The sequence below is a fragment of the Bombus affinis genome, chromosome 8 (genome assembly GCF_024516045.1).
Source record: "Bombus affinis isolate iyBomAffi1 chromosome 8, iyBomAffi1.2, whole genome shotgun sequence".
In the NCBI taxonomy this organism is placed as follows: Eukaryota; Metazoa; Arthropoda; class Insecta; order Hymenoptera; family Apidae; genus Bombus; species Bombus affinis.
The window spans coordinates 13,733,600-13,746,353 of record NC_066351.1 but is presented as its reverse complement, the minus strand read 5'-3'; the positions used below and the strand labels follow the sequence as shown (position 1 = coordinate 13,746,353).

Genomic DNA, 12,754 nt, shown 5'->3' with positions numbered 1-12,754 from the left:
ATTACATGGGGGTTCACGTGCAAGATGCACAGGGTGTATTCAACAAACGCCGGTAGACAAAGGCACGGCGTTCCAAACTATACAACATACATTTTGACAAGTTCCAGTTTCGCTTTGCAAGCAGCCGGAAATTGAACGTACGTACACACGTTCCTCAGGAATCTCGTTTAATGAAATGTCAATATCCATGACCGAGGCTTTGGTCTTGCCGACCGGCTGTATCTCTTGTACCACCGGTGAACCGAATTCCACGATGATAGTTTTACCGTGCTTTCAAGACAAACCGAGACGACAGAACGGATTTACACGGTAAGACAGACACGCGCCCCATCATTCCAAACTGCCCTGGTCGTCGCGTCGTTACGACAATATTTTACGAACCATCCGGTTCCTCCTCCTTCCGGATTAAATATTTCAAATTCCAAATGTAGAACAAGGCATTTTACCTAGCACCATTTCCCCCATTTTCATTCCCTCGATCCGTGGTAATTCTCTGGCAAAATTGCTCGAGCAACAGGGATGGTGTAGAGGGTGGATTAGAATCCTAATAAAGAGCCGACCATTGAATTCTAAAATAATCTTTCGCTGCCCGAAGCGTAGTTCGGTTTACGGGCTAACGAATTGCACAACCGAGCCGAAAATAACGATAATTGGCTAATTGGCGGTGATATTACCGCGGAGGCACTCGCAGAGGTCGACGTCTGATCGTTGGGCGTGCCAAATTTTCCCTACTGCAATTTTCATTAGTTGCCCCCTTCTGTCGTTTTTCCCTGTTCTTTGCTTCCTCTGGTGACGTTAGATAGACTACTGGAAGAAAAAGATTACCCACCAAATTTGTCTGCTTTTTCTTCATCCTCTTCGGAAGCAGAAGTTTACGTCGATAATGATTCCGTAGCGCGAATCCGTAGCGAGGGGAAGGAGACGGAAATTGCCGCGCATTGACAAATAACGTCAATCGTTTGCCCTCGCCCGTTGGTCGAGGATTATAGGCAATCTCTGACAATCTTCGCCTTATTTTTCTCGCAGGATGTGCCTTAATTCGGCCCCGTCTAACCTTTCTTTCTTCTCTTCGTGAAGATGAAAATACAATATACATTACTGCGAAAAGTATCCAGACGCTTGTGAATTTTTGATAAGATGCATTTGAATTATGGATTACGGTCAAATAAAAATACAATGATTTTATTTTTCATAATCTACGCGTAACGGTATATTATAATCCGATTGAATCGATTGTTTAAAAATGCAGTGATAAAACTTGCACGCTTTGGTCAAATTGTCAAATATTATTACAACAAGTCGAGCGAAGTGTCCGGATATTTGTGAGCAGTAGTGAGAAATTCGAAAAGCAAAAATAACAATCAGATTTCTTTAAACGATGATAAGGATATACTATGAAATAAAAAATAAGAGAAATTGTTTTAAGACGATGGGGCAAATCCATTAGTAACGTTTCTTCCAAAGGATAACGATTGAGCTTTTAATTGTACTGGTTGTATCACAAATAGGAACAGGGATGAGGTCAGTTTTCGACGATAGGTCAGCGGTGAAATAAATTAAGCAGAGTTTTCTGCACCAACGTTGTTATGTATATCGGAAATTTAATGGGTCACTGGTATCCACGACCTAATTGTACCGATCCGGACGATTAAACAGCGGAAAAATGTGATTTCACGGTAATTGAGAGTATGTGGCCCGTTCGTGTGTGTGTATGTGCAGGCCTTATTTTTCAGTTATTGCGCATTAATGATGCAGTACGTTAATTCGATCGAGCACGATGACGTTGTTTGGGATAAACGCGCCGTGCCGCGGAGTTTATCGGAACGATGGGGCCGTAAATGGTTCTCGATGGAAATCGAATAACCCGCGGAAACAATAACGAACGAATAAATTCGCCTCACGTTCTGGATTTCTATTAAATATTAGAGACCAATATTTGGTTCTTAAATTATGAGATATACATCTATCATGCCATTGTTTCAATCTGTCAGAAAGTGGATTAATTTCAAAGTAAAAATAAAACGATGATGAAATCTTATTGGTCTTTATAGCTCTTCGGAATAATCACGATATTAATCACATCGTTCGAACAGGATCGAGGTTATCTCGGTTCCAAAATAGGATAGCGAGGTCGAGGAACCGAAATACCACCTGACGATTCAAATTCCATGATTACATGACACCCGAATCGGAACATTCTGATATCGAACTCTAATTAACGCTAGAATGCTTTGACTCAAGTTCATTGATCTCAAATTCTCCGAACATGGATCACACATACTTCGAAATATAGTCTAAGCGTTCAAGTTATATTCTCGCTGTCCCAATCCGTGTCTCGTGACATCCAACCGATCGTACCGATCTGCGGAGCTCGCAACTCGTAAACGCCGCGTCTCGAGTTCCTCGATCTTGCGATACTCCGCGTCGAGTTTCATGACCCGGAGGTATTCCAACTCGATTCTGACGATCCGAAAAGTTCGGAAAGAAAGATGTCGCGAGGGGGGAAGGGGGGGTTGCAGGTGAGAAAAGAAACGATCCGTCTGTGACTTGCGACGTAGTCGTTGCCCTTAAGGCTTCCAGTCGTCCTTCTTGCTCGTCTCTTCTTCTTGATTCCTACATCCGTTCAATTCCGCCGCTCATCCCCGGGGGCTGTGTAACACGTGCGTGGCACTGGAAGACCGTCTGTAGGAGGGTGGAATCGGCGGCGGGTTACGAGCCGAGGGGCTCGATGGTAGGGAGCGGCGCAAGAGTAACTGCTAGTAACAATGTTTTCTCACCCTTTTGCGTTTTAGCGGCGGGGGAGTAACGGGGGTATCAGGAGGATGAGCGGGACCCTTCACCCTCTCTTCGTTCTTCCCCCGGACAGCCTCACGGGTAGCGCCACCCCGCATGAAGCGAAGCTCGGTTATACACCCTCCGCAATCAATTTCGTCAATACCGCTTGTTGCGGAGGGGTGGCTGTGCTGTCTCGCCCGCGGCTGCCTTTCACCCACCCACGCCCGCCACTTCATCTCCCCGTGTCGTTCTTCAGGAGAAGGGTCTGTTGATAGATTTTTACGTTCAAACCGCCACGACCATAAAGTCACCGAGCTCTTTTGTTTTCTCTTCGTCGGAAGCGCCTTACCCCGGTTTTCTCTGATCCTTGATAGATCGATATCCTGCGTCGATTCGATGGGATTTAAGCGAAATTTCGTTTTCCTTCTCTCCCGACGATTCATTTGTGTGGGAATTTTAGGAGATTCTTTTGTGGATGGTTTAAAATTAATGGAAAGGACGAAGAGGGTGATAGTTGGAGACAAAGCGAATAAAGCGGCCACGGTATACTAAATAGTCGTCGATATTGCCGAAATATTTGAAAGGCTGGCTGAGTATGTACGAGAGGCTGGTTTGGCTATTGTCTATTAGGTTAGGCCGGTTTCACAAATATTGTTTCAAAATTTTCGACGAGGTAATCTTACAGGCTTCTCCAACGACCGAAGATCTTGAGATACAACGGTTTTCAGTGAAATAACAAGCCCCCGGGCATCCGTGACCCTAACGTACAGCCATGTGTTTCGTTCTTCCTCTGCCGCATATAATTGGAGTTCATGATTCTGTGCAAATATCGCGTAACCAAGCAAACAACAGCGAAGTATAAGCTATACAAACAAAATAAGAATGTCTATCGGGCAGAGCGAAAACGAATGGTAAATTGGACAGCCGTATATTTCGCGGAAATACATTTTTCGATGTTCCATTTAACAACGAGAGCAGGGAAAAGCGAACGATCCAGAAATTCTTTCCTGCATTTTAACGATCGTTCCTTTCATACGCGTATAATACAACAGGCTCATCTCGTAGACCACGAGTAAACGGCCGACAGGCATCGATATTTCAAAAAATCCACCGACGAAATACCTGGACGAAGGTTACAATGTATCCGGCATTTAAGTATTTCCGCAAAGGTTCGGGAATCACAATATCTGCGGCTTAAGCCCGTTCCTCCAACGTCACTTCAGTCGCTAGATCCTTTCTCCGTTGCCTCCCACGCCTCTGACTTCGATATAAATATCGATTACCTCGGTTATCCGGATAATCCTTACAGATTGAAATTACCATTCGTACTCGTGGTCCCTGTAACACCAAGCTATAGCTGAACGCGTAGCCCGTGCTCCTTCGTCGTTTTTCATCCTGTAGCCAATCTTGCTCTCGTCGTTCGTCCCTCTTTGCATGCCGGCTCCTTAATTACTCGTGTTGATCACGAAAAATTTCGCGCCGTCTGCAAATCATATACGAACGATTTCAATGAAACGATTTCGATCGGACGATTTCATTGAGAGAAGGATACGCGTGGACCAGATCATAGACCAGACGAAGGGTTGATACGTGATCGAATACGTTACCGTCAGGATTTTATTTGCCAGAGAGGAAGCAAGGAAAGCTGGTCGATGGTGACGGTTTGCTTCGAAACGTGCGCCGCTGTTATCTAATAGTTAAACCTTCGTGTTGGCCGCGCATTTATTGTCGATTTACAACCGATCGTACGTCGTTCCGATTCCAGTGCAGGCTACGATAAATATTTGAGCACGTTCACGAATCGTGTACGTGGTTACGTTCTATTTTGTGAGGGCCTCGACGCGCCTCCATGTTCTTTCACTCTCTCGTAAAAGTTTCTCTTACACGGAGAAATCTGATGTTAATTGACAGCCAACGTGGCTGTACAATGATATCGCGTGACTTTATTACTTACGTTACGTTATGTTTGTTTGTAAAAGAGGAAGAGTAATTGGAAGAGAATATTTTTTTCTATCAACGATTAGATAGATATCGTCGAGGCTCGATAATTTTAGCTACGACACACCACCTTTTCAGCCCGCAATTTCCCGCAGCTTGATCCTCCTTTAATAGATCCCCGCTAGTTCGCGTTACTCTTTTACCCTTGTGCCCGATTTAATGTTTTTATTCCTCCACCTTTGGTGCGACGAGACACGAGTCGTCTTTTATGAACAGACGTGGAATATTGACACGTACAAAGCTGCTAGTTTTTGCGCTTGAAACTGCCACCTGGCGGGTGGTGAAGGAAGGGAGTGAAAAAAGGAAAGGCCGAGGTAATGGTGAATGGTCTCATTAAAGGAAAACGCTACCGGGAAAACTCTTTCCGAGGGACGAGCCTCTAGCCTATTTACCGGTTTTATTTTTAGAAAAACCGCTCGATGCCGGCCGACCTAGGCAAAAGCTTCTAAACTCAGTTTAATGCTTCATAAGTCAAACGAAAGCGGCAATTTTCATCAGTATCATTATATGGAAGTGCTTTTCATCAGTCAATCGAGAAATTGCTTTATTCATTTATACCAGCCACCTTTTTGACGCTGCTCGCCCGCGTGCTGCTAGCCATTTTTGCTTCATTCAAATAATCACAGAGCGAAGCCGTACAGGGATAGGAGAGACGTTTGTCGATCGATGACCGGTCAGCCATAGAACCGTCGCGTCGCGAATTTTAATCGCTTGTCGAAACTGTCCGTCATACTTCGGATCATGGTATTTTGTCAGATTTTTTTTTTATATATCCTCGAGGTTCCGACAAAGAAGAAAAAGAAATAACGCCACATTCGGTAAACTTTCACCTTCGTCTATCCATCATCCATGTGGCTTCTATCAAATCACCCATAGCGAAGGAATTACCTTTCGGTAATTCGTTACCAGTTGTACAATTTCAGTCGTGACTCATCAAAAAAGAACCACTTCCGCTTTCACTTCTCCCCAACGGTCGATACGACTTCTATAATCACGCATTTGTCATACACACGTGTCGAATCTCCTTAGATTCCAATCCAGTACTTCGTCCCTTGGACTTTAATAACCTTACCATCGAGCAACGTCGGGATAAAACGATAACGCTTTTACATAATTCTCTTCCAGAAAGTTGCAGAGCATAAAAGAAGCTCCCGTGGTTGTTCACCGTATACTCCCCTCCTTTCTTCAGTATCCGGGTGGAAATCTTGGTTCGGCCTTAGTCAGTACGATCCCCGGGTTCGCTGGAACGTAAAAGAATTCGGTTCATTCGATAGCACGCATGGACGGGCCTCGCTTTTATTCGTTTTATGAGGTTTGCGTGCGTCGTCGGGGAAAACCGAGACCGCGGCTTTTTCCATCCGTGGCGCGGAGAATAAAAATGCCAGACACGTCGGCGATCGCGCGCCTACCATGGATTCGTTTGACACGACGATTGATCGCGGTCGTGTTTCCTTTGTCCTTCTCTTTCTCTCGTTTTCTCATCCTCTGTCTCTTTACACGTCCCATCCCTTCCTCCTTCCCCTTCTCTCCTCTTGTCCATTACCTAATTGCCGGGCGTAAGTAATTATCGACCGATGGAGAAGACGAACCCGCGCGGCCTCGTGATTTCGATCGGCCGCAATCGCGATCGGTATACGCGAAACGGACACGAGCGGACCAGGATAGCCGCGGGTAATACGTATTACGTTACCACCGGTGTTTGTACACACTGCGTACGAGCAAACAGACTACGAATTCGTGTGCCTCCGATTGCCATTTATGAAATTAAATTTCATAGCCGGTGATCAGCTGCCCCGGCTCTGACTTCCGTACACGCGATCACGTGACACTGGTTACGCGAACGCTTTTCTATCTTTCGACTTTTCAGCAGAAAGTATAATATTACGTATAGACACCAACTCCTTGAACAGACATTTTTGTAATACTATAAAATAAAACGCAACACTCGCTATATATACACAAAAAATTTCGATGTCGATAAATGTTGAAATACTTTCTTCGGCCGCTTCTAATTCGACGAATTAAAGAAAATTATCGGCATCGAAATTTTTTGTGTATATATAGTGAGTGTTGTATAAAACAGTTTGAAATTTCATTCGCAGTGAATTCACAGAATTGTTTCAAATGTCATCGATATGATCGTGATAGTTCGATTGTCTCTTTACATCGCCAATGAAATTTCAAAATGCTTCGTATAACACGTATGATGTATTCATAAAAGTTTCCTACGAATGTTGGAATATTTCGGCGAACCACGTTTCTTCGAGAAACATTCCGATAATACCTGTTCCAGTCTCTAATGTTATCTGTGAATTATATATTTCAAATGTAAAAAGCGAAAGGCTCATCGATCGCGATTCGATTGAATGAAAGAATACGAGCAAATAATTCGTTACGATTGTTTGCATGTAGTCGTTCACTACCAAACACTGCCGCTCTGGTTATCAACGGTAGCCATTTATGAAATTAAATTCGACGGTCTGCGGTCAGCCGGTTGCTATCGGTATATTCGACGCGACGTTGAATTTCACGGAATAACAGCGATCCTTTCATTCGGCTTCTGCCCCGGCTAGGATCCGAGACGCGCGAATTATTCGTTCATTTATGAACGCATCGTACGTTTCGGGCGGTAATTGCCGATCGAAACGTTCCGAAGGATCTTGTTTCAACTACATAGTTGCATTTGTGAACAATGTAACAGCGGTGTGTGTATCGTTCAAATCTATTTTCCTCGTTTTTATTCAAAACTATAACAAACGTTACGTGAAATTCAACGATATTATAATATATTTTTCGTAAAATTGAAAAACTTGGATTCATCGATACGAGTCATAACCCTTGAAAAAGAATGGGCAATTTAGTAAGAAAAATGATTACTATAAAGGGAAAAGCAGGTGTTTTTTAACAGTTCATAAAAGCAAATTAATACTTGTCTGTTATCTTAACGCGACATACGAGACGAGGGTGAGGGAAAAAAGATAGGAAGCGTAGCAGCTAGTTGTCGATTGTCTCACGTCCGATTAGGCGGCAACAACGTAAGGGTGAATCCCCATGGCGCCGATACTTTCCAGGCATCGAGCCAACAAGAAGGAGTACACAGATGCGTGCGCGGCGCGTAATTAAATAAAAAGTCCATCAGTTATAGTGGTGCTCCGAAACTGTTGTCGAGCGTCGACAGGATCAAGGACTCACGGGAATTTAGATGGGAAACTGTCGGTGTTGCGTATCGATCCTCGATTACGTCGACGCGCGGATGCAGTTTCTGCTCGAATTAAAAGCACTCATCAATAAATAATCGCGAGTGAATCGGCCAAAAAAAAAAAAAAGAAATGTGACTGCCGATCGATACCGATGCGTTCGTTTTTTTACCGTTTTATGCGTTCAATAAAAAACTAAAAAAAAAGTAGAAAAAAATGAAAAAAGGAAGGGAAAACGTGAAAAAAATATAAAAAGAAAAATTGAAACGCAACACCTGTGATAACGATAAAGATACCGGTATAGCGGTTCGCCATGAAAATACAACGATTGGACACCTGTCAATTCCAGTTTCCATTAATTTCTAAAAAAAAGAGCAAAAAAAAAGCGCGTTACATGTACAAATCTTTTGCACGAAACAGCGCTATTCGCGGTGCGTCCAACGGCTTCGTCCGGCGGAGCGCTTTTTGGGATCGTTCTCGTGCCGACAAACGGGAAACGCAGTTCGACGCTGAGTTGTGCCCGATTTACAAATCGTCCGACCGAAGTTGCAACCATTTCCCGCCTAAAAGTCCGTGAATTATAGGCGGTCACGCGTACAGCAAAAGTTACTGGTCGTTTCGCGGTTCCAACTTTTACATAGCCTGTACGCTGGCAATTCCAAAACGAGTTACGCCGTTTGATGAAATGTAAACCGTGTTATTCCAGTTGTAATCTTGCGCAAACGTTTCTGGAAAACAATTTAAATTTCCTTCCGCAAATTTGTTTTATCGACGTTCCAAGCGATTAGAAATTTGATGCAGTTCAACGACACCGACGAGTTTCATGAGGGACGTTAATGAATAGAGTCAGACGTTATTGTTTCTACGTGGTAGACGGCCATCAAACGAGAAGAAGATCGAGGAAAATGACCGAGCAATAGAATCGACGTTCGGCAAATCGACGTCGATGGCCTCCGTCGCTTCTCCTCGAGAAATCTCTCGTATCTCCCGTTTGGCTTCACCCTAATCGACCTCGAGGCCCTCCGAAACTCGCTCCAATCCATTTCTGGTGGTAGTTTTCTTTGGCGCACCTGATCCCACGGATCACCCTCCGTTCGTTCGACGGACGATCATTATTTAAACGCCAGTGGAATCATTGTTTAAGAATCAGGCTATGGATCCGACACAACTAATTTGCATTGCTGCTGCCGAAATTGTACGTTAAGGGACGATTTCTTGGAAATAATTTTCTGTTTCTATCATATTGAAAAAGGATATTAAAGATAAAAATGAGCACAGTGAGCCGCTTACTAGTAAATATATTTTATTTGTTTAAAGATCGTTTACTTACTAAAAATCGCACGTGTTTCGTTTAAAAGTTTCGAAAGAGAAAGAATTAAATGCGTGACGTGTATTCGTAACTCAATAATTGGAACTTATTGTATTAAAAAGTTGACGTTTCGAACAGGGAATCAGGCAGCAAAAGGAGTGCGTAACAGGGATCGCATTTGTTTGTGATTAGCTTGATTGAAGAGAAGTTACACAGTATCGACGTCAACGACAATGCTATGCCAAAAGTTCTTCTACCGGGCAATGTCGGCAAATTGGTGAAAGGGTTGGCTTCAAACTGAAATTGAGAGGGGTTGGACGTCGCAGTACCCAACATCAGAAGGGCAGAGGCGGGATACGACGCTTCTGGGCTGTCGTGAACCCTGGCTGGAGCCACCGGTGTACTTGGCAGAGAGTGCTTTTCATCTCCGTAAATGGACCGGCGGTAAAGCAATTTTGGTACATTACCTATACCTGCTTTAACTCCCTCCCTCTCGCCTTTTCTGACAGACTTCCCAGCCACCCCCATCGTCTTTCATCTTGCATCATCCGACTCTCGATCGCGGGGAACGTTTGATTTCGATGGGAAACGTCGTAAAGGCATTAAACAAAGGGGGAGAATTGCTGGCCAGGTCGGCGAAACAAAGAAGCGATTTCGCTGTTTCCATCGTTGCCGACGACAGCCTTTTTGTAAATGACCATAATCGCGCCCCCTTTGACAAGATAAAACCCTCTTTCGTGACGTTGATCGAGCGTTTGCTGCAAATTTAGCGCGATTTTACGGCGGCCAACAGTTTGTCGAACAATCGATATGTCACCGAATATTTTTAATAGCTCTTTCTCTCTTTCTTCCCCTCTCTCTCCTTCTCTCTCTCCCTCTCTCTCTGGTCCAACTAACTCGTTCTATAATCGTACCATACTTTTAACCTTTCACGTATGTTTCACACCGTCGTTCCACATGTTCCACGATGCTGTTCGAAATTTAAAAAAATACCCATTCCCGTTCCGACTTCGTTTCAAACAAATTTCACGCTTAACACATTCAAAGTTTCTACTGTTCGATTAGTTCCAGCTGGTTTGCATCGTGATTCACTGATTCGTGGAATAGAACGAGGCGTTCGAGGGACTCGCCTTCACCCCTGACAGAGTATCGTCGAAAAAGAATATGAATTCCCGGAGGCGGATCTGGAGATCTTTCAATCTTAACGAGCATGCGAACGCGTATCGACGTTGTTCGGGTAGATTCTAATTTCGTCGGGTATCCAATTCAAAAATCTCGTTGGCAATCGAATCGCTGTTTAAATGTCGGCGACCCGTAAAACCGTGCGATCCCCGTTGACCCAGATCGCGGATCGCCGCGTTAGATTTACCGCAGCGAACAAGAAGGAAGAGTAGAGAGAAGAATAAGGGACAGAAAGAGAGGAATAAAAATAGAGGGAGCGGTACGAGGAGAAGTGGCACGCAGCTAGAAAGTATCAACGTTTAATCCAACCTGATTGCATTCGGTCGTGCGACGATTTTACGAGCACACTCAAAACGGACGAGCAAACACATTTTCCTTTTCGCGAATTTTTTCCTGCAATCACGACCGAGACGAGCAAACGTTCGTAAACGAGCATCTCTCGTTTGCCCGCGCTTCGACTGAGCAACCGGATTCACACCGGACGGGATGGCTAATTTTGGTCCACTGGGAAAAGAAATTGGCAGAAATCCGCTTACCGTTCTCCAAAGAGGGTTAACGAATTTATCGCGGAATATCGGCTCGCGTATACAGAAGAAACCCACGGCAGATCTGAAAGGTCATTTTTTCGAAATTTCAATTCTTAATTGTACAATGACTGATAAATTGATAAATGTACAATGACACGGTACGATATTTTAAATCGGATTTTTTCGTTGTAACGTTTAATGGCAAATGCAACGTCAGGAATGTAATTAACTCTCTCTAACAACTCGTGTTTTGTCAAGTCCTGTCATTTCATTCGAGTCATATTGTTACACGTATCGTGGGTATAAATTTGAAAGCACAACTTCATGCCTTTAATCCATTCTTTATATTTTAATACCTAATTGACAGCTATGACAGACAATTGAAATTCTTATTATTCCCACCATCTTGTAAAGTACCTACGATTAACGAATTCACAAATAAATGAATTTATCATCTACTTTTCCATTCTTTTTCAGGATCAATTTCTATGATATTTCGTACGAGGCTTGCTCCAACCAAATATGACGCCAATCGCGACAGTGTGGCAGAAATTATCGCGAAATGGTGTGGTGGCTTATATCGTGGCATATAAAGGACCGTTTATCACGACGAAATTGTTACGTAGACGGGTAGCGATTTGCAGCAGGGCGAAGAGGCAGATGGCTAGACACAGAGACTAACTTTCCTCTGCACACTTGCGGCCGTGAAGAAGGGGGCTGCTGCTTTTGTCGCGCTGCACAGACGCGTGGAAAAGAAGAGAGTGGGCTTTGCGACAGTATTGTCGTGGTTCGCGTTGTCCTGCGCCCTGTCGTCGTTGCCATTCGGATAACAAACGTCACGGTTTGAGGGGTCTCGCTTTTCCAGCCGGTGGACAGCCTCTTTAAAGAGTAATTACGCCTACACTTGGTATATCCTGCGCCCCGTAATAGATATTCTTCATCGTTTTTTCAGGTGAGCTATTTTCATCGCTCGTTCTTTGACATTTTCCGTTCTATGTTTCCTTTTTTTTACTTTTGCTTCTTTTTCCTTTCTTTCTTCTCCTCCTCTTTTCTCCCTTGTCGCGAAAGTACAATTTCTAGATTGTTGTGCCGCGACCATGGAACAATGTGTCTATGGGCGAACGTGGTGCAACGGTTCATATTCAGCCACTCTTTGTTTGCCAAAGAGCAGATTTGTTGCTTTTGTCGCGCCGCGCAGACGCATGGAAAAAGAAGAAGAGACGTCAAGGATGGCCATCATTGCATCCAGGCACACGCTCCGCTCTCTCGATAACCAAAAATCCTGACGATTCTTCGAAGGATCTCGAAATGTTTTCGTCTTGTTCAACATCTTCCATATTCCTTACTGTATAAAAATTGAAAACTTCCTACTTCCGACTTTCTACGACTTTCTACTTCATTGTTATTCGTTTAAACGATTCGGTGTCGCGAAACAGGTAACAGGCCAAGTAACAGACAATATTTCTCGTTTAATTATATCTATTCACCGTCTTCGTCGATAGATTTTGGTTTCGTCGAATGTCGAGAGATTACAATCTTTAAATTGTATAAAGCACAAAAATTCTGCTCGATCCCCTAAACTCTATAATCACAGTTAACAATCCTGCTCTTACCTTGTTAGAGACGATCGCGTGAAATCCAAGTCGCAAGACCACAAGAGCGATAACTTTCATGAGTCGTGATTCGCACAATGGGCGCACTGATTAGTCGGTCCCTTTCGCCACCTTGGCTGAGAATTTCCCGTAGGGCGACCTGTCCGTGTCCGC

At 43.9% G+C, this 12,754-nt stretch overlaps 1 long non-coding RNA gene across 1 annotated transcript in view; it reads left to right on the top strand.

Annotated features, from left to right (window-relative positions):
- Positions 1–9,347: 9,347 nt before the first annotated feature.
- The window catches only part of LOC126919151 (uncharacterized), a 28,453-nt gene continuing 25,046 nt past the window's right edge, over positions 9,348–12,754 (top strand). Inside the window, exons 1-2 of the long non-coding RNA XR_007711513.1 lie at positions 9,348–9,723; positions 11,466–11,940. This is a non-coding gene — a long non-coding RNA (uncharacterized LOC126919151). The remainder of the gene's footprint in view (positions 9,724–11,465; positions 11,941–12,754) is intronic.